Below are 20530 nucleotides of genomic sequence, written 5' to 3'. Positions count from 1 at the left end.
AAACCCTATCAGTGAGTGGCAAGTGAAAACGAGCTCGGGGCTCCCACTGATTCTGCATTATGGTGAGTTGTAAAATTATTTCATTATATATTATAATATAATGATAATAGAAATAAAGTGCACAGTAAATGTAATGTGATTGAACCATCCCAAACCCACCCCCCCCCACCCGGTTTGTGGAAAAATTGTCTTCCACGAAACTGGTCCCTGGTGCCAAAAAGGTTGGGGACTGCTGTTTTAAGGGACAACACTAATATTCTGTTTTTTCAATGTATCCCAATTTACTAGTTCTTTCCTCACCAGCATGCTTAAATGTTTCTGCAGAGGAGCTAAAAAAACCCAAAAACTAGAAACAAAACCAAAAACATACTACATTTCTATCTCCACCCTGTCTTATTTAATCAAAAAAAAAAAAAGTCACTCAATCCCTGTCCCTGTTCCTGTCTTCTTCTAGTCTCTATTCTCTTCTCCCACACCTTTCAGTTTGCAAACTATCACTTTATTCCAACCACGATTTTGAAACTATTCTTAACAAGTATATCAACAACCTTCTTATGAAATACAACAGTCACATCTCAGTCCTTATCTCCTTTCTTTCTATACAGCATTTAATAATGCTGACCAGTTACTCCTGCAAATGCTGTCCCTCTGGGGCTTCTATAACAGCACACTGTCCAGGTATTCCACTAATTAACAGGCCACTCCTTACGTGTCCCTGTTGAAGGCTTCTCCTTCTCTGCCCATCCTTGGAATATATGTGGCTCTTCAGAATTCCTTCCTCAATTCTCTTCTCTACAAAATTTCCCTCAGTGACTTCAACTATTTTCAACTTTCGACTACCAACTAGATACTGATGACTTCCAAAAGTTCAAGCCTCTCTTCTGAGTGCCAGGGTCACATAACCAGTTGGCTACTAGTCATCCATGTCCAACTGGGGTCTCAAACCATCTCAACTTTACCAAACTTTTTGTTCCCTATGTTAATGATTGAGTGACTTACCTGTTGACAGAAGCATAGGGAACATCCTTCACTATTCACTTTTCCTCAAACCTGCTCCCCCCCTCAACTAATCAGTCATAATGTCCCATTCATTTTATTTCTTTAATGTTTCTTGAAACCTTCCCATCCATTCCTAAATCCTTACATTAGGCTGCCAACCTCTCTTACCTGGATTACTGTGACAATTTCTTATGTGGTATCCATGTTAAAGGTATCCTCAACAGAGAAAGCCACTACTTGCTAGACTGTAAGTTCCTTAAAATCAGAGAATGTCTTGGGTTTTCTTCCTCTCTTGCTATTTTCTCTATGGTTCTAATACAGAAGAAGCCAGACAATATACATTAGCAAAGCTATCAAGCTGGAATATTTATGTTTTTGCCAATAGAAAGTCAACTGGGCTAACAGAAAGCTGCTAGGGAAGGAACCTAGGGCCTTTCCAAAAGTAACATGCACAGATAAACAAGAATATATAACACAAGAATAACACTATAAACCAACTAGACTTAAAAGACATCCACAGAATGCTCAGTACAACAACAGGAGAATTATTTTCAAGTGCTTACAGAACATTCTCCAAGATAGATCATATGCTAGACCATAAAACAAGTCTCAATGAATTTAAAAGGATTGAAATCATAAACATTATAGTCTCTGCATACAATGGAATGAAATTACAAACAGAAAATAACTTTAACTCACAAATACAGGGAAATTAAACAACATACTGCTAAATAACCAGTAAGTCAAAGAAGAAATCAAAAGGGAAATTAGAAAATACTTTGAAATGAATGAAAATGAAGACACACCATACCAAAACTCATGGGATGCAACCAAAGCAAGGCTTAGATGGATATTTATAGCTTTAACTGTTTATATTAAAAAAGAAGAAAGTCTCAAATCAATAATCTTACTTTCCACCTTAAGCACTGGGGAAAAAAGATACCTAACATCAGCAACATGATGACAAATTCTCTGTGGCCAAAATATAAACTCTGAATTTAATATTATTAGCAATTGATGCCAATTTTAGATGATTTCTTCCCTAAACACTACAAAACAGAAACTTATAAACAAAAGACATTAAAAGGGCTTCCCTGGTGGCGCAGTGGTTGACAGCCCGCCTGCCAATGCAGGGGACACGGGTTCGTGCCCCGGTCCGGGAAGATCCCACATGCCGCGGAGCGGCTGGGCCCGTGAGCCATGGCCGCTGAGCCTGCGCGTCCGGAGCCTGTGCTCCGCAACGGGAGAGGCCACAACAGTGAGAGGCCCGCGTACCGCAAAAAAAAAAAAAACCCCCCCCCCCCCAAAAAAAAAAGACATTAAAAGCTTAAAAACCCAAGTATTCTTATATCCCAAACAGTTTAATATTAATTAGTTTATGAGGTGTAAATGCAATTTTTAAAAATCTTGACAGTTCCTTTTTACAATGAACACACACATTTCCACTTTGGAAGAGGGAGGTGGGGAGATAACTCAAGGCTTAGGTACCCAAATATAAAACCTAGGTTTTCGTTTTATATTTTAAGCAGACAACTTCTAATATGAGCAAATGAGTCTTAACACATCAAAGCTGGCAAACAGAGGAAAAACTTCTCAATTTTCGTTATCTTTCAGAGGGCCTCTGGGACACCACTTATTAGTAGCAAACTATGCTGGCATTCCTATCTTTGAAGGAGATTATCACAGGTTCAGGTAATAAGTGAGCAATACAAGCAAATGGAGATTTAAAGGAATGGCAAATTCTAAAATAACAATAGAATTTACTATGGGTCAAAACATTCTAAAAACTTAAAGTGCATTATCTTTTTTTTTTGCATTAACTTTTAATACTCATAATAACCTTGCAAAATATTATCACACCCTTGAGAAAATCAGGGCCCAGAAAAGTTAAGCAATGTTCTTAAGGTCTCACAGCCAGTAAGGGGTAGAGTTGAGATTCCAACCCAGGTTTGTCTAACTTTACTATTTTAAGACCTTCTCTTTAGGTTTCTTAATCATTTGTTGTGGTAGTCTGCAAGGATGGCCACAATTCCTCCCATCCCTGTAGCTATGCCCCTTTGTAATTTGACTTTGCTGCTCTTTCTATCAAGAGATAGAATCTTTTCCCCCACACTTTGAATCTGGGTGGCCTTGACTTATTTTGAATACTATAGTTGAATATAGCATTAGTGATGTTTGGAGAGCTTCACAGCATAGGCCTCAAGAAACCTTGCAACTTCCACTCTTGGAACATGGTGCCACTATGTGAGAAGGCTTGAGCTAGACCTGAGCTAAGACCAACAGAACAGAGAAAAACTGTCCCAGCTCAGACCCCTAGAACAATCAGCCCCAATTTTAGCTTCCAGATGACTGAAGCTGCATGAGTGACCTCAGTGTAGACCAGCAGCAGAACCACCTGTGGCTAACTTAGCCCCATGCACTAACTCAGAATTGTAAGCAAATAAAATGGTTGTTGTTTTAAGCCACTAAGTTTTGGGGTGGTTTGTTAATCAATAATAGATATCTGATTGTTTATATAATCAAGACACAATTTTACATTTATAAATTTCATCATAGCCTTTTGAGAAAAGAGTAATACTGAATGAAAAACTGACATTGGAATGTGAAAGGTTCCCTCAGTTGAATTACAAAGTTTTCATAGAATGAATCTATTCTCTTTTTTTAAGGCCTAAAAATTACTAATATATATAAGTACCTTCACAAACACAACATGCCTAAATTTAGCTCCTTATTCTTGCAGCATAAATTATCAGCAACTACAGGGAAGAGCATTCAAATGTATCAAAACGGTAATATTTTCAAAGCACAGCATGGATAACAAATCCTTTAGACTTAAAAATACGTACTACTGGGCTTCCCTGGTGGCGCAGTGGTTGAGAGTCCGCCTGCCGATGCAGGGACACGGGTTCGTGCCCCGGTCTGGGAGGCTCCCACATGCCACGGAGCGGCTGGGCCCGTGAGCCATGGCCTCTGAGCCTGCGCGTCTGGAGCCTGTGCTCCGCAGCGGGAGAGGCCACAACAGTGAGAGGCCCGCGTACCGCAAAAAAAAAAAAAAAAAAAAAGTACTACTTAGGCTCAATTTAAATCTATCTGAAACTTCGTATTACATTCTAACCGAATATAAATTGTCATCTGTGTAACAGTCCTCCATGTCGACGTGCCAGGGCAGCACTATTAACTCTTAATATTGAAAATGATTCAGATACTCCCAAGTTGTTGGTCTTTACTGGTTACGATATAAAGAAAAACTTAACCTCCCTTACCAGCATCACCTTAGTCATCTTCAGCAAGTTATAATTGTTTTCACCTACCTACAACTTCTTTATATACTCCTCAAATCTTTCCCCCTCTATCCCAAAACTGTGGGAGGGGGGAGGGGGATTTGAGTGCTAAGCACTTACAAATCATCTCATTCAATCCTCAAACAACCTTCTGAGATATCTCCTCTACTTTATCAATGAAGGAAAGAAAGAAAACTGAAAACAGTTACTTGGATAATTTAGTGATCTAGTCATAATTTGAACCTACAACTCCAAATCCTGTACTTTTCCCACTGTCTTCCAACTTTCAGCAGCTGTAATTTTTTTTTTTTTTTTTTTTCCCAGTACGCGGGCCTCTCACTGTTGTGGCCTCTCCAGTTGCAGAGCACAGGCTCCAGATGCGCAGGCTCAGCGGCCATGGCTCACGGGCCCAGCCGCTCCGCGGCATGTGGGATCTTCCCAGACTGGGGCACAAACCCATGTCCCCTGCATCGGCAGGTGGACTCTCAACGACTGCGCCACCAGGGAAGCCCTAATCTTAATCTTATAAATATTTTAAGATACTTAATGTATTGAAATATAACATACACACATAAAAAGTATACAGATCAAGAGTGTTCAGCTCAATGAACATAGTAAGCAAAGTGAGCATACTTGTATACCCAAGATATAGAACATTACCAGCACCCCAGAAAGTCCCCTCACCATCCCTCCCAATCATTATCTCTTTATTCTTCCTCAAAGGCCACTACTATCCTAACTTCTAATGCTATAGATTACTTTCACCTGTTTTAAAATTCTATGTAATGAATCATCAGTATGTGTTTTGTATTTTGGCTTCTTTCACTCAACATATTTGTTAGATTGTTCTACATTTATATCACTAAGCTGTTACAAAACACTCCAGTTCAATCTACCACAGTTAGAAAGCTACCCTTCATGAACTCAATTTTGGAGTAGTGATGACACTTGGATTTGGAATGTAGCAGATTTCTGGTGCTGAACTGGAAGAAAAAAAACAAGTATCAATAACAAAAACTGGGAACAAAGAATTCCCTCTTTACTCAAGAAAACAAAGCAGCACATGTGTCACACTAATAGCCCCTACTGCTTTACTTTTACTTGTTCCTGCTTTTTTTCTGAGGGAGCTTGTGTCCTAGACTTCCTTGTGGCACTTGGTAGATACCATAGGGCTCTGACTGATTCTAGAACTGGACAGCAAAGAGAAAACATGCAGATTATTCAGAATAGGCAAGCTGCATATGGAGCATACTTCTTTTGCAATGGTTGGGTGATATGTAGTGTATACTATGACCTAGGGAATTTTTGTGTTAAAGATATAATCTAACATATTTAATAATAGTAAAATAACAATAATGTTAGTATTATTAAACTGTCCCCATAATCTACTGGCCAAGGTTTAAGGACATTTTTATCACTGTTTATTTTTATGGAATATGCCTGAAAGAATTCCAACTATTTCCAATGATTTTCAATTGCGCATACTTGAAAAATAATGCTTAAAAAGAAAAAAAAAAGGATAGACTCATTTTCCATTTTAGAACTACTTCTAGACTGTCATCCCAGACAATATTTCATTTTGATTTTAAAAGAATGAACGAATTGCTACATGGAGTCCAAACACAGAAGCCTATAATAATGTATGTCATTTACACATATCAAGTGGTTTGAAACAGTTATATAAATTGTAAGAAGATATTTTGCTGTTCCCAAGTAGTAGCTACTGTTAGAGAACCTATTGATTTGTTGCTACAATGTCAGAATTAAACATAAAACACTTCCTCCAATATATGTAACGAAGATCTTTTAAGGTATAAATTCGTCCTTAGGTTTATGTAGTGTATTACAGGGAAGAGAGGATAAAAGAATGGGACAAGCCTAACTGCTGTGGGTTTGCACAATAAACAAATAAATCTACTATTATTACACTCTATTCTTTGGTAAAATAGGGAGCCTTGCTTTCTTATCTTAAATTACGAACAATTTGTCCCGCTCTTCTCCTAACCCTGAACCTTTTTCCCATTTCCCTACACATATTACTATGTGAATTCCCTTAGGGAAGGCCTTACTTGATCACCTTATTTAAAATTGATCCCTCAACCCTAATCACACTACCACCACAATCTGTGCTTCCCATCTCTTTCCTGATTAATTTTTCTCCACAATACTTCTCACCATCCAATATGCTTTATTTTAGTTATTTTGTTACAGTGTGGACCCACCACTACTAAAATGTAAGCTCCATGAAGACAGGGATTTTCAATTGTTTCTATCTCTAATCTTTTTTGAGTATATTTTATATGACAGGCACTTCTAAATTTTGCATGCATTATCTCAGTCCTCACAATGACCCTATTATTAGATATTACATATCATTATATCTTAATTTTAGAGTTGAAGAAACTGAGCACAAACCTTAGGTAATATGTGCAAGGTCACATGGTAATTAACTTGTCCCTATTTTTTTTAACTTGTAATTCCTTCTGTAGCCTTCGTTTCTTTAGTTACATCACTATATAACTTGACACTCAATGTACACACCTGGTAATCTGGTAATCATCCTAGATTCCGTCCTCTTCTACCTCTATTAAAATTTTCTATTATCTCTTAAATCTATATCTTCCTTTCCATCTCTACTTCCCTGATTGAAGTTTGTGTTCATTCATTCAAAAATTACTTACTGAACACCTACCATGTGCCAGACAGTGTCTTAGGATCTAAAGATGTAGCCCTGAATGAAACAAAGTCCCTGCTCTCATACAGCATACAGTCTCTCTCACCTGGATCACACAGTAACCTTTTAACTGATCTCTGTCTCTAGCTTTGTTCTTGCCTTCATCCACACTCCTCACAGCTGCTGGTCATTCACTTATGGTTTTCTTCTATGACAAAAAACTCAATTAAAAAAAAGGACAATAGGGCTTCTCTGGTGGCGCAGCCGTTAAGAATCCACCTGCTGATGCAGGGGCCACGAGTTCGAGCCCTGGCCCGGAAAGATCCCACGTGCCATGGAGCAACTAAGCCCATGAGCCACAACTACTGAGCCCACGCACCACAACTACTGAAGTCCACGTGCCTAGAGCCCGTGCTCCACAACAAGAGAAGCCACCATGATGAGAAGCCCGCACATCGCAAGGAAGAGTAGCCCCTACCCACTGCAACTAGAGAAAGCCTGCACGCAGCAACGAAGACCCAACGCAGCCAAAAATAAAATTAAAATAAAATAAGTAAATTTTAAAAAAAGGACAACAGACTTGAAAGATCCTCTTTCACAAAAGAGGGTATCAAAATGGCCAATAAGTGTATAATACGCTTATTTAAGAGTCATAAGATGTCATTACTCACAAGGGAAATTTAAATTACGATGACAATGGGAATCTACTACATGCCTACCAGAATGGCTAAAAAAAAGTTTAGTGACCATACCAAGTATTAAAGATGATATGAGCATACGAAATTCTCATACAATGCTGACAGCAGTGTGAATTGGTACATTCACTTTGGAAAACTGGGAGTATCTCCTTAGGCTAAACCAAAGTCTACTAATGACCCATAAATTCCACTGCTAGGTATTTATATGAGAGGAATGACTAAGTATGTCCACCAAAAATCTTATGCAGTAATGTTCATAACAACTTTATTCATAAAAAGCCAAAAATAAACTGCAAACAACCCAAATGTCCATCAACAAAATGCATAAACTGTGATAAGTTCATATAATGGAATACTATACAGCAATGATAAAAATAAAACAATTGGTCCACTGTTACATATAACAGGGACACATTTCACAGATATTACAATGTACAAAGCCAGATACAAAATAGCACCTACTGTAGAATTTAATTTATAGAGGTAGCATAAAGAAGACATGATGCATGATTTCATTTAAGAAGAGGCAAAACAGACTACAGTGCTAGAAGTCAGAATTAACTCTTAGGAAAGCTGGGAGGCAGTAGAGAGTGTACTGTCTGGGAAAGAGTAGAAAGAATTCTTGGGTGTTAGAAACATTGCATATCTTGATCTGGGTGGTGGTTACACAAGTGTATATATGTAAAAAGTAATCAAGATCTACCACTATGATTTTTGCCCTTTAGTGCATGTATTTTGTTATCTCAAGTTAAAAAACAAACAACATCAACAAAAACTCTTAGGGACTTCCCTGGTGGCGCAGTGGTTAAGAATCCACCTGCCAATGCAGGGGACACAGGTTCGAGCCCTGGTCTGGAAAGATCTCACATGCCGTGGAGCAACTAAGCCCGTGCACTACAACTACTGAGGCTGCACTCTAGAGCCTGCAAGCCACAACCACTGAGCTCATGTGCCACAACTAGTGAAGCCCGCATGCCTAGAGCCCATGCTCCGCAACGAGAAGCCTATGCACCGCAACAAAGAGTAGCCCATGCTCTCCACAACTAGAGAAAGCCCGCGTGTGGCAATGAAGACCCAACGCAGCCAAAACTAACTAACTAACTAACTAAATAAATAAAAATTTAAAAAACCTCTTAGATGTTGCCTTAGCAGAGTCAATCCCAAGTGCTTGAACATGCCATACAAGATCCCCGGGGATGTGGCCCCCACCTACTTCTCCAGCTTTATTTTTCACCACCATCTGCCTCATATTTGATACTCTAGCAACAAAAGTATGAAGGTTTCCCTGTATACAAGATATTCTTTTTCACTCTAGGTCTTGTTTGGCTCAAGTATTCCCCTAAATCTGGGATGTTAAACCCCTATTCATCCTTTAAGTCACATTCAACTCAGGAAGCTCTTTCAAGAAATCTTTTTATAGCCCAGTGTATATTAGGTTGCCCCTCTGATGTTCCCAATACATTCTAAACTCTTTCTATAAGAGGAAGTCCATACTGTTGTATGCTGTTGTATGGCATATATTTGTTCAACAATTGTTAAATGACTGAAAAATATCACTACTTGATTGTAGCAAGTTTCATATTTCTAAAGATAGTGTTGGACAATTCACATAAAAGGTAAGAGAGCTGAATCTATCATCACAAGATGAGTTCAATCTTTTTTTTTTTTTTTGCGGTACACGGGCCTCTCACTGTTGTGGCCTCTCCTGTTGCAGAGCACAGGCTCCGGATGCTCAGGCCCAGCAGCCCTGGCTTGGACCCAGCCACTCTGTGGCATGTGGGATCTTCCCGGACTGGGGCACGAATCCGTGTCCCCTGCATCGGCAGGCGGATTCTCAACCACTACGCCACCAGGGAAGCCCGAGTTCAATTTTTTAATGCTGGTACTTAATCTTTAGAAGATAGTATACCTCCAAAATTAACCACATTCTTAAAACTACCTATAAGCGAGGTAAAGCTAAAAGTGAAGTGACAGATTAAAAAGATAAGGATAAAGAAACTAATCTGAAAAGGCTACATATTGCATGAGTCCAACTATACAATATTATATATTCCACATAAACATATAAAAAGACGCTCTACATCATATGTTATCAGGGACATGCAAATTAAAACAATGTGATACCACTACACACTATTAGAATGGCCAAAATTTGGAACACGGACAACACCAAATGTTGACCAAGATGTGGCGCCAACAGGAACTCTCATTCATTGCAGATAGGAATGCAAAATCGGGCAACCACTTTGAAAAACAGTTTGACATTGTCTTACAAAACTAAACATACTCTTACCATACGATCCAGCAATCACTCTCCTTGATATTTACTCAAAGGAGCTGAAAACTTGTATCTACACAAAAACCTGCACATGGATATTTATAGCAGCTTTATTCATAATTGTAAAACTTGTAAGCAACCAACCAAGATGTCCACCAGTGGTACAATTGTGGTACAACCAGACAATGGAATATTATTCAGTACTAAAAAAGAAATGAGCTATCAAATCACGAAAAGACATGTAAGAAACTTAAATGCATATTGTATGATTCCAACTATAGGACACTTTGGAAAAGGCAAAACTATGGAGACAATAAAAAGATCAGTGGATGCTAGAAGCTGGGGTGAGGAAGGATGAATATGCAGAGGAAAGAGGATTTTTAAACCAATGAAAATATTCTGTATGGTACTATAATAATGGATACCTGTCATTATACATTTGTGCAAATCCACAGAATGTATAACACCGAGAGTGAACCCTAATATAAACTATGGACTTTAAGCATCAATGTAAGTTCATCAATTGTAATTAACGTACCACTCTGGCAGTGGATGTTGATAATAAGGGTGGCTATGCATGTGTGGAGGCAGCTGAGTATGCAGGAAATCTTTGTACCTTCTTCTCAATTTTACTGTGAACCCAAGACTGCTCTAAAACAAACAAATCAACCAACCAACCAACCAAGTCTTTTAAAAACAAAAAAGAATACTAAAAAAAAAAATCAACAAGTGAACCTGAAATCTCTCTCAAAAATGGAGATTCTATTGACAGGATTTTACTCCCCACCCATTCTTTCCCCTCTGCCCCTCACCATTTTGTCATGATACACTTAAGATGCTTAAAGTTTTAACACTCTGAGAACAATGAATTAAATAATGCACGTCAATCACTATGGGAATAGGTACTACAACTTCAATATTCAAAGATGCTTTCATGACATTATCTGTTCTAAGCTTTGTGATATTCCAAGTTACTCTTACATGCTTTTAAAGAGTTTTAAATATTACATTTTCTATTCTAAGGATTTTATTATTTCAAAAAACCCTCTCTCTCTCCTGCCCTCATTTTTTCTAACGCAGTAGAAAGAGAATATATTGGAAGGGACTTTTGTGCCCTTATGAGATTTTGTCAACTGCAAACCTACATAATAAAATGACATTTCTGAAAAAACTGACTCAGATAACTCATAACTCAGCTTTTCTAAATATATGGAGAGCCTTATGTTTTAAAAAAGTTTTTAATAAATTTAAAGAGAGGACAGATTCGAGCAAAGAGTGACAGTTTTAATCAAAACAGTAATTAATGTAAAAGCTGACATATAAAACATGGGTTTTAAGAGCAGTAATTATAGGGAAAGCATTTCAAAATGAAGTTTAAAATTCAGGCTTTTTTTTTTTTTTTAAATACAGTACTTAAACATGGAAGACAACTACTCTTTAACAGAATGTCTCCACAAAAATGAACTTTTGAGCAAGCATAACCAGTATACAGAGAAGATCAAATCAATACCTTACACAGTATAGCTATTTTCAGCAAAAGTAGAGGTAAAGCTTACCCCAAAATAAAGGCAAAAGAGCTCTGGAAACTTTAACATGATAATTTAAATAATGTTTAAGAAAGTACAAGTTCATGTGGTAACCAAATTGGATTTTACAAAGTATTTGAATAGAATACAAATGTAAATCAGTACCAATAGAGAATTTTGGATGGCAACAATGTTCAGTTAAATTCTATTCACCCTTACCAGGCAATTCATATTAGTACAGGCAATTAATTTTTATTATGTAAAGTGGGTCACACACAGAAGAAAAAATATTTTTCCATAATAACTGAATTATAGAGAAATAAGATAAATTTCTTATTTAAGATAAGAAATAAGATAAACTTCTTCATTTCAAGTTCTACTTTTTTAAAGAATGAGTACATTAGTATTTATTAAATCTATAGCTATAGCCTCTATAGTTTTGATTTATAGTATTTTAAATTACATAGTACATAATCAAACAGTCCCCAATAATCTCTTCAAAAGTGACCGCAACTTTAAAATTAATTGTAAAAGCATCCCAACTAGTGGAGATCCCAAGAGAGAACTAGAAAAAGGAGTTCTAGATTCTAATCTCAACTCTGCCAGTTATTAGCTCTGAGACCTGTTCATCTCTGATAAATATTCAAAAGGTTTAGAGAAAAAATAAGAAAGAAAAAGATGACTCCAGATTTTAGGGACAAGAAGCGTGGAGTAAAAGATGATGCCCTGAGAAGAAACCATATTATAATGGACAATATCTGGAAAGGCTGATTCTTTGGAGGGAGTAAAGGATTTTAAATTATGTCAAGTTTAGGATTGCTGGCAGCACAAGCAAAAACATTGAAAAGGTAGGCTTAGGACAAATTGAGCCCATGTAAATGGTAAGTTCTCTGTGAGAGTGAATATAAATGGAGAACGGGACTTTGGTTTATATCAGCATTCTTCAATAGAACTTCCTGAGATGATGGAAATGTGCTATATCTGCATTTTCCAATATGGTAGCCACTAGCCACATGTGGCTATTGAGCCCCTGAAATGTGGCTGGTGCAACTGAGGAATTTAAAATTTTGATTTTAATTAATTAAAACTTAAGTTTATCCATACAACAGAGTACTATTTAGCAATAAAAAGAAATGAGCTATCAAGTCACAGAGAGACATGGAAGAACCTTAAATGTACATTGCTAAGTGAAAGAAGACAATCTCACCCATAGAACTGTACAACACAAAGAGTGAACTGTAATGTAAACTATGGACTTTAGTTAATAATTTGTCAATATTGGTTTATCAATTATAACAAATGTAAGATGTTAACAGAAATAACTGTGGGGGAAGGTATATATGGAAATTATACCTTCAGTGCAATTTTTCTATAAACCTAAAACTGCTCTAAAAAAAATCCATTAAAAATTTTAAATTTAAGTAGTCACATGTAGCTAGTGGCTGATATTAAACAGCACAGGTCCATATTAATGAAAGACTGATGTGGAAAGAAAATGAGAACGGTATTTCATTTCTGACCACCAACTCCATAAATACACAAAGTTTAATTGTATCTTGAATACTAACAATTGACAGCAGAAAATTTTCAAATATTCTAGATGAATATCTTTCTAAAGTGATTTTTGTTAAACAAAATTTAAGGAAGAAAACAACATTTATTGAATGGGTACTATACTATAGATATATGTTAACTCATTTAAATTGCAAAACAATCCTTTCAAAGAAGATATTACCATTTCTGGTTTTAGAGATGAAGAATCATAAAGCTTATGTGATAAAAGATGGGAACTTAGATACATCTGACTCCAAAGTGTATGTTCTAATATATTCTTTATATAGTTTTATGATTCCCAAAATCAAAAACATAAGTGAATTTTCCCACAATGAATCTATCATCAGGGACAACAGGTTATATAGCAGAATACAATAATTAATTAATGATATACTCAGAGTCTAAAAAAATGTCCCTGTATTAAACTGTCCCATGCTAATGTGATTTTTACCTCATTACCCTTCTTGCTGTCCATATTACCTAGAGTACCTTTACTCCCACAACTAATTTGCATGTTTTAATCTGCTGTGAAATTAGAAAACAGATTAAATTCTGCTGTGAAAATATCAAGCTTCTTTGAATTATGTACAGAGCAAGAGAGGTTCTAAGCCAGTGCCTTAGTGTAGATGATTTAGTTCATTAACTTTGTGATAAAGGTCTTTTTGTCTACTTCTTATTCTAAATTGGGATCAGGTTAGATGACATACTGTTCTATAATAAAGCTAAGAATATAATGATCCTGTTTCATTCACATATGTTCCACTAAACCATACTTTCAAGCATAGATCTCTAAACTTAACCTCATTTAAAGATGTTATTTTATGATTAAATGTATTAATTTAGTACACTAGCTTTCTAATAAATTACTGTTAAAGATTAATCAGATGTATATAAACATAGAAATATTAATATTTACAGAGTTGATATTTCCTGAAAAAAGTCAGTATTAAAGAAAAGCAGGAATTTTACTGCATTGAGTTCTAAATATTCGTTATAATTCTTTCCATCACTTTTTAAGTTGTTCTTATAACTAAATTTAATAGTTAAATAAAATTTTCCTAAAAGGGGGGAAATTAGTATCAAAATTTAAATTCTTCCCGACTTAGAGCTTCTGTATCTGTAAAATATTACAAATCTTTAATAGTAACATAAAATCTGTATTTCACTTCTCACCATAAATGTTAAGATTTAAATTTAATTAGGGGAAGTACCTAATTTTGAATTTAAGTCAAAGATGAAAGAAAAAAAGCCTGTTTATTTTCTCCCTCAATCAAACAAACAATTTTAAAAAGCTACAAACCAATTGCTTCTGTTAACAGTGTCTATGTTTTTGGAGGGAGTCAGGTATAGACCCAAGACCAAGGATTCAAAGATTTATTCAACAAGCAGAGTGTCAGGCAAATCATAACTCTAAACAGGCTCAAAGATTAGCTGAATAAAAGTAATAAAGTTAGGGGACTTTCCTGGTGGTCCAGTGGTTAAGAATCCGTCTTCCAATGCAGGGGATGCAGGTTCGACCTCTGGTCGGGGCACTAAGATCCCACATGACAAGAGGCAAATAACCCCACGCGCTGCAACTACAGAGCCCACGCGCCACAACTAGAGAGCCCATGCACTCTGGAGCCCATGTGCCACGACTACTGAGCCTGTGTGCTCTGGAGCCCGCGTGCCACAGCTAGAGAGAAACCCATGTGCCATAGCTAGAGAGAAGCCTGTGCGCCACAACAAAAGATTCCTGCGTGCCGCAACTAAGACCCGACGGAGCCAAAAACAAAAAAAACAAAAAAAACCCAAAAAAAGTAATACAGTTAGATTCATACAGATTAAAGAGTTTCAATCTAACAATCATTTTCTAATATAACCTCATATAAGTCCTTGTCTATTAATATTCCAAGTTTCTTCTATATATTAAGAAAAAACAAAAGCCAAACAAGCTATAGATAAGACTATTCATTGCTCACATTTGTATAGAACATTAAAACTTAGTTAATTCTCACAACTCAACGAGGAAATACTAATGAGTCTGAGAGCTTAAGTACAACTTCTTTGGAGTGATCAAGATGAAAAGTTCGAACTGCTGTGTCTTCCAACTTTTCTTCCATAAAGAATCCCTGGCAGCATGCCTACTGTAATTAGAGAATAATGTAAAGAATGAGGTGGTTTTTGATTCCTAACAATCATATCCCAAAGTTTTTTCCTGCAATTTCAATTATACATAGCACTCTTGCTCAATCTTGGCTCAAAATCATTTTAGGTAATATTCATAAAGACAGAAAGTAGAATGGTGGTTGCCAGGGACTGGGGGAGAGGGGGATGGGGAGTAACTGCTCAATGGGCACAAGAGTTTCCTTTTGGGGTGATAAAATGTTTTGGAACTTGATAAAGGTAGTGGTTGCACAACATTGTGAATGTACTGCCAATGAACTGTTCACTTTAAAATGGTTAATTTTTTTTTTTTTTTTTTGCATTACGCGGGCCTCTCACTGTTGCGGCCTCTCCCGCTGCGAAGCACACGCTCCGGACGCGCAGGCTCAGCGGCCATGGCTCACGGGCCCAGCCGCTCCGCGGCACGCGGGATCCTCCCAGACCGGGGCACGAACCCGCGTCCCCTGCATCGGCAGGCGGACTCTCAACCACTGCGCCACCAGGGAAGCCCAAAATGGTTAATTTTATGTTATGCAATTTAAACCTCCATTTAAAAAAAAATTTATGTTAAGATATATAGACCACTGTAGAACTCTTCTTCAAAAACACTGCTACCACATTCAAATGCTATTTAGATCTTGGAGATATTCAGAAAAAAATGCATTACAAACTAAATTATTACCTTATATGCACAGTAATGGGTGTGTACTGATATTAGTGCTAAAATGCTTGACAAACATCAAACATACATTTATAAACAATCTCAAATAAATATAAATGAACCTTAAGACATTTATTCCTCTAGGGCAGAACATAATTTGAGTCAGTTCAACTGTGCATGTAAGATGAACTCAAATTTTTTACTAGAATTCTTTTCTCAAACCTCAATCAGGAAAATATTGTGAACTGATAAGAAATGTCTAACATTACATAAAGAATAAATAAGAATATAAGAAGTAAACAGACACAAATCTGACCAATAATGGATATAAATAAATATGCTAAAGCTAACTGTCTTGGAGATGTAGCACAACATCACTTCAGATTAAGTAAACTTCACACTTGAAAATGTATAGAATCGGGACTTCCCTGGTGGTGCAGTGGTTAAGACTCCATGCTCCCAATGCAGGGGGCTGGAGTTCGATCCCTGCTCAGGGAACTAGATCCCACATGCAAGCAGCAACTAAGAGTTCGCACGCCACAACTAAGACCTGGCGCAACCAAATAAAAATAAATAAATAAATAAATATTTTAAAAAAGAGAAAACGTATAGAATCAACATTAAAAAACTTTGGAGTAAGAAAAATTCCTTTATATAAATGGCTGAAAAATTAATATTATGCTATAACCTCCAAGGCTAGTCCAAATCCAGTCTAGACTCCAGGATTAAACAAAAAAGAAGGTGATCTTAAAGAAGATCCTAACCAACAGGCTGATTTTGAAATGTGACTGTTCTGATGCAGGTCAATTTGAGAATTTAAATCCACTTGAATCCAATCCCAAAGAATACCTCAACTCCTGAGCATGGACATAGCCAAAACTAAACCAGGTCAGTATACCCTGCCAAGGAACATCCTGCTCCGAAGTGTCCACCAAACAAGGATCACTTATCAGTTTATTCTTCACTTTACTGGGTGCCAACCATTGGCAAGATATATGTAAGAGTGGACTGATTAGACCCCACCAAACTCCATTTCAAGCTCTAAAATCTGGAGATAGAAAATACTGCATAATTCTAAATGGTCTAAGGCTTTAAAAAATTATAAATGAAGAATTCCAAATGTTAGCTGACCTGACTTAACACTACCGAATGCTACTAAAGTCATTTTAAAACTTCCCTAAGGGCCTTCCCTGGTGGCAAAGTGGTTAAACTCTGCTTGCCAGTGTAGGGGACGCGGGTTCAAGCCCTGGTCCAGGAAGATCCCACATGCCATGGAGCAACTAAGCCCATGAGCCACAACTACTGAGCCTGTGCTCTAGAGCTCGTGAGCCACAACTACTGAGCCCGCATGCCACAACTACTGGAGCCCACGCTCCACAACAAGAGAAGCCACTGCAATGAGAAGTCCACGCACCGCAACGAAGAGTAGCCCCCGCTCGCCGCAACTAGAGAAGTCCTGCGTGCAGCAATGAAGACCAAACGCAGCCAAAAATAAATAAATAATTAAAAAAATAAAATAAAAAAATAAAACTTTCCTAAGTATTTATTTCAAAGGTACAACTTAGCTAACTGCTTATATAACAAATTAAAGCCATGAAACAATTACAGCAATACCACAAATCTGCCCTATGTAAACGGTATGAGTTTCTATATTTACGGCATTCAGATCTGCTAAAAGCAAATATAAGTGCTTCTTTTGTTAATTCACAAGAGTAAATACGTTCTCAAACTTATAAGTGAATAATTTGGCAGTGTACAAATAATGATAATAGAAAAGATATTAGAGCTGAAGGCAAGCACAGTATTACAAAACACAGTTCATGGTTTTTAAAAAAAAAGGAATCCGTAAATACAGGAGATGCTTCAAAGTTTAACCTTGGGACATATGGCAGCAGTAGCAATAGTAAAGCATCTAATTTGTGTCACAAGACTTCGGTTTGAGTAAGCTTGTTTGCCTATTAATTAAGCGGCCTTTTTGCTAGTTATAGCTACTTAGCTTCTCCTAAGCCTCAGATTCTTCCTATATTACAGACTAATTAGGAGGAATAAATGAGAATATTTTTACTCATTTACTCATTTAACAAATGTACTTTGAAAAATTGTTGTTTAAAATTTTTTATGTACAAAAAAAACCCTTTCAAATTTCTCCAAATGAAACAAACATATATTAACTTTTAATATTACCGAGAAAATACAAATCTAATTTTTAAGCTATGGTCCCAAAACTTCTTGGAAGGAAATTCTTAAATATTACTTGAGAAAATCTGAACTGACATAATCGGAATAAACACTGATATTGAAGACATAACAATTGAGGGATCACATCTTAAAACAGTCTGACACAAATAAAAACAGAATTCAATATCAAGCATAAATGGGGACCCAGACTCAATGACTGCTGGGTCAGCATCTAATTTCAAACACAAAACCTTAACACTTAAAAATCTTTGTTTTTAGGAAAATGATGAGGTAAATTAGTCCTTGACACAACATAAGATTTGTTTTCACAACAAAGCACACTGACCACTTACAAATTCATACATTACTACAATTATTCTAATAGGTTTAGAGTCACAGATAAATTTAAGTTATCATTATGAGATAGAGTTTACTTGCATTCTGTACCAACTAACAAAATTCAGCCAAAAAAATTGATTGATTAAATCATGACTTTGAATACTTAAAAAAAAGTCCCTTTTGAAATTTATTCCCAGAAAATTCACATCAGCAGAAGCCATGTGAAAGTTGTTCTTTCCCCACTACCTAAAAAGTCAAAACATCCACATTATTTATACTAGGCTTAAAATGAAAGTCATTCATATTCATCCATTATACTTCAATCCTAAGCAACAATAAAACAGTCCAACCTCCACGTTTATCCAATTTCTAGTCTACTTACTGTCAACTTTTGTGGAAGAACCAAGGCCCAGTGCCTCCCATTAAACTTCATATAACCTTAAAACGCTCTGAATTACAACAGATACGGACAATTCTAATTAGAAATTCACCTTAAAAATGGGTGAAAGATATTAACTGGCATTTTATCTGCCCAGCACAGGTCCTTTTAAGAACACAAACTAAATGGACCACGCAATTTAATATTAAACAGTGGAAAGCAGTCTTTTGGAGACATCCAAACAATCTTAATATAAATTCTCCATACGTATAGAAACTGACATAGAAATAACTTGGATAATTTCCCCCTTCACTTGGAAAGGTACATGGTAGATGTCTTGAGAAATTAAGTTTAGGAGAAATAGTAGTTAACTGTTGAAGTTTCAGAAATCACTATGCAGGGCAACTATAATGAGGAGCTGTCTCTTTTTCAGCCTAAACATTCAATACAGAACAGTTGTTCCTAGTTTTGAAAATTATAAAAAAGGACAAGAAGTTCTAGCCTGGAGACGAAGCTCTTCTGTCTCCTGAAAAAATGCTTCATTAGGTCCATTTTATGCTAGTTAACATTGTTTCTTATGCGGCACATTAATAATTCACAACGGTTCCTTTGAAGAAAAAAGTTCTATTCAAACATTACAATTTGTCTTCGCGTTGCCAGCAAGCGGCTTTGTTTCCAGTTTCAGGGACTATTCTGGGATGTCAAGAGTTACATTATCTACTGTTCCAAAAGAGCCCTAGTTCCACTCTCACCGGGACGTGGGCAAAACTGATGTTTAGAGAGAACTGATGCCTAGAAATGTTTAAAGAGGAACATCCTTCAGCCCTCTATCTCTCTCCATCCCTTGATAATCACATTTTACCTGGCAGAATTGTTGGTGTTGCTGCACTTAAATTTTTTTGAAAAACACCTGCAAACACAACCTCCCTAGCGCCGCCAAGAAGAAAAAAAGACTATCGGGCTCGATCTGCAGTAGCTCCAGGGAAACAGACATCGTAAAACCCACTTGGCCGAAGAACCGGAGTGCTTAAGGGGGAGGGGGAGGGGGAGGGAGCAGCCTTGAGGTGCAGGCGGCGCCTGTTTACAGACGCCCTCACTTCCCCCACCCCCACAGACTGGGGATCCAAAAAGCATTTCCCGAGCGCACTCTGCTCCCGCCAAGGTCCTCGGACGAACAGCGGGGCTGGGCAGCCCTGTGGCCCCCTCCCTCTGGCCGAAGCCTCCCTCGCCCTCCCCTCGACCAGGGCGGCGTCTGCACCTCCCCACGGCCTACCCACCCCGGCAGGCCCTCCAGGCGGCACGCGGAGGCCCGAGGCCTAAAGGACGCCGGGCACTGACAAGCCCCTCGGCCGCCGGCGGGGCCTGAGGCCGGGCGGGCGGACGCTACGGCCGAGGAGCCGAGGGCGGCCGAGGACAGCCCCTGCCCCGCCGCGGCTGCCTATTGTTTCCGACGGAGGCCGGGCCGCAGCCGCCCGGCTCCCCACGCCGCTGCCGCCGCCGCCGCCTGCCGCTCGCTCACCGCGCTGGTCCGAGCAGCAGCTCCTCTCAGCTCCGAGTCCCCGCGGCCGTCGCCACCGCCGCGGCAGCCACCGCCGCCGCCAATGCCACCGTCGACTCTGACTCTGTCCCAGGCCGCCGGACAACGGCCGCCGCTGCCACGGCCAGCGCCGCCTCCGGCCTCCCACCTGCTGCTGAGGCTGCTCCTGCAGCAGGGGCCATCTTGTTGGTCTGCCTCCTCTTCCTCCTCCTCCTCCTCCTCCTCCGCCCCGTCGCTCGTTGTCCTCGTCCCCTTCCTCTTCCTCGGGCTCCGGCCCGCCC

At 38.2% G+C, this 20530-nt stretch overlaps 1 protein-coding gene across 6 annotated transcripts in view; it reads right to left on the bottom strand.

Moving 5' to 3' along the window:
• The window catches only part of RC3H1 (ring finger and CCCH-type domains 1), a 106644-nt gene extending 86123 nt beyond the window's left edge, over positions 1–20521 (bottom strand). For 2 of the 6 annotated variants that reach the window (XM_033428105.2, XM_033428101.2), the window contains exon 1: positions 20232–20443. The gene's annotated coding sequence lies outside the window, so the exon portion shown is untranslated. Of the gene's footprint in view, positions 1–20231 lie in introns of all 6 variants that reach the window. The other 4 variants (XM_049715418.1, XM_004269776.4, XM_033428100.2 and 1 more) reach the window with 3 other exon arrangements.
• Positions 20522–20530: the final 9 nt, after the last annotated feature.

This window comes from Orcinus orca, chromosome 1, assembly GCF_937001465.1.
Source record: "Orcinus orca chromosome 1, mOrcOrc1.1, whole genome shotgun sequence".
Lineage (NCBI taxonomy): Eukaryota > Metazoa > Chordata > Mammalia > Artiodactyla > Delphinidae > Orcinus > Orcinus orca.
The sequence above is the reverse complement of the archived record's forward strand: the minus strand, read 5'-3'. Positions and strand labels throughout refer to the sequence as shown.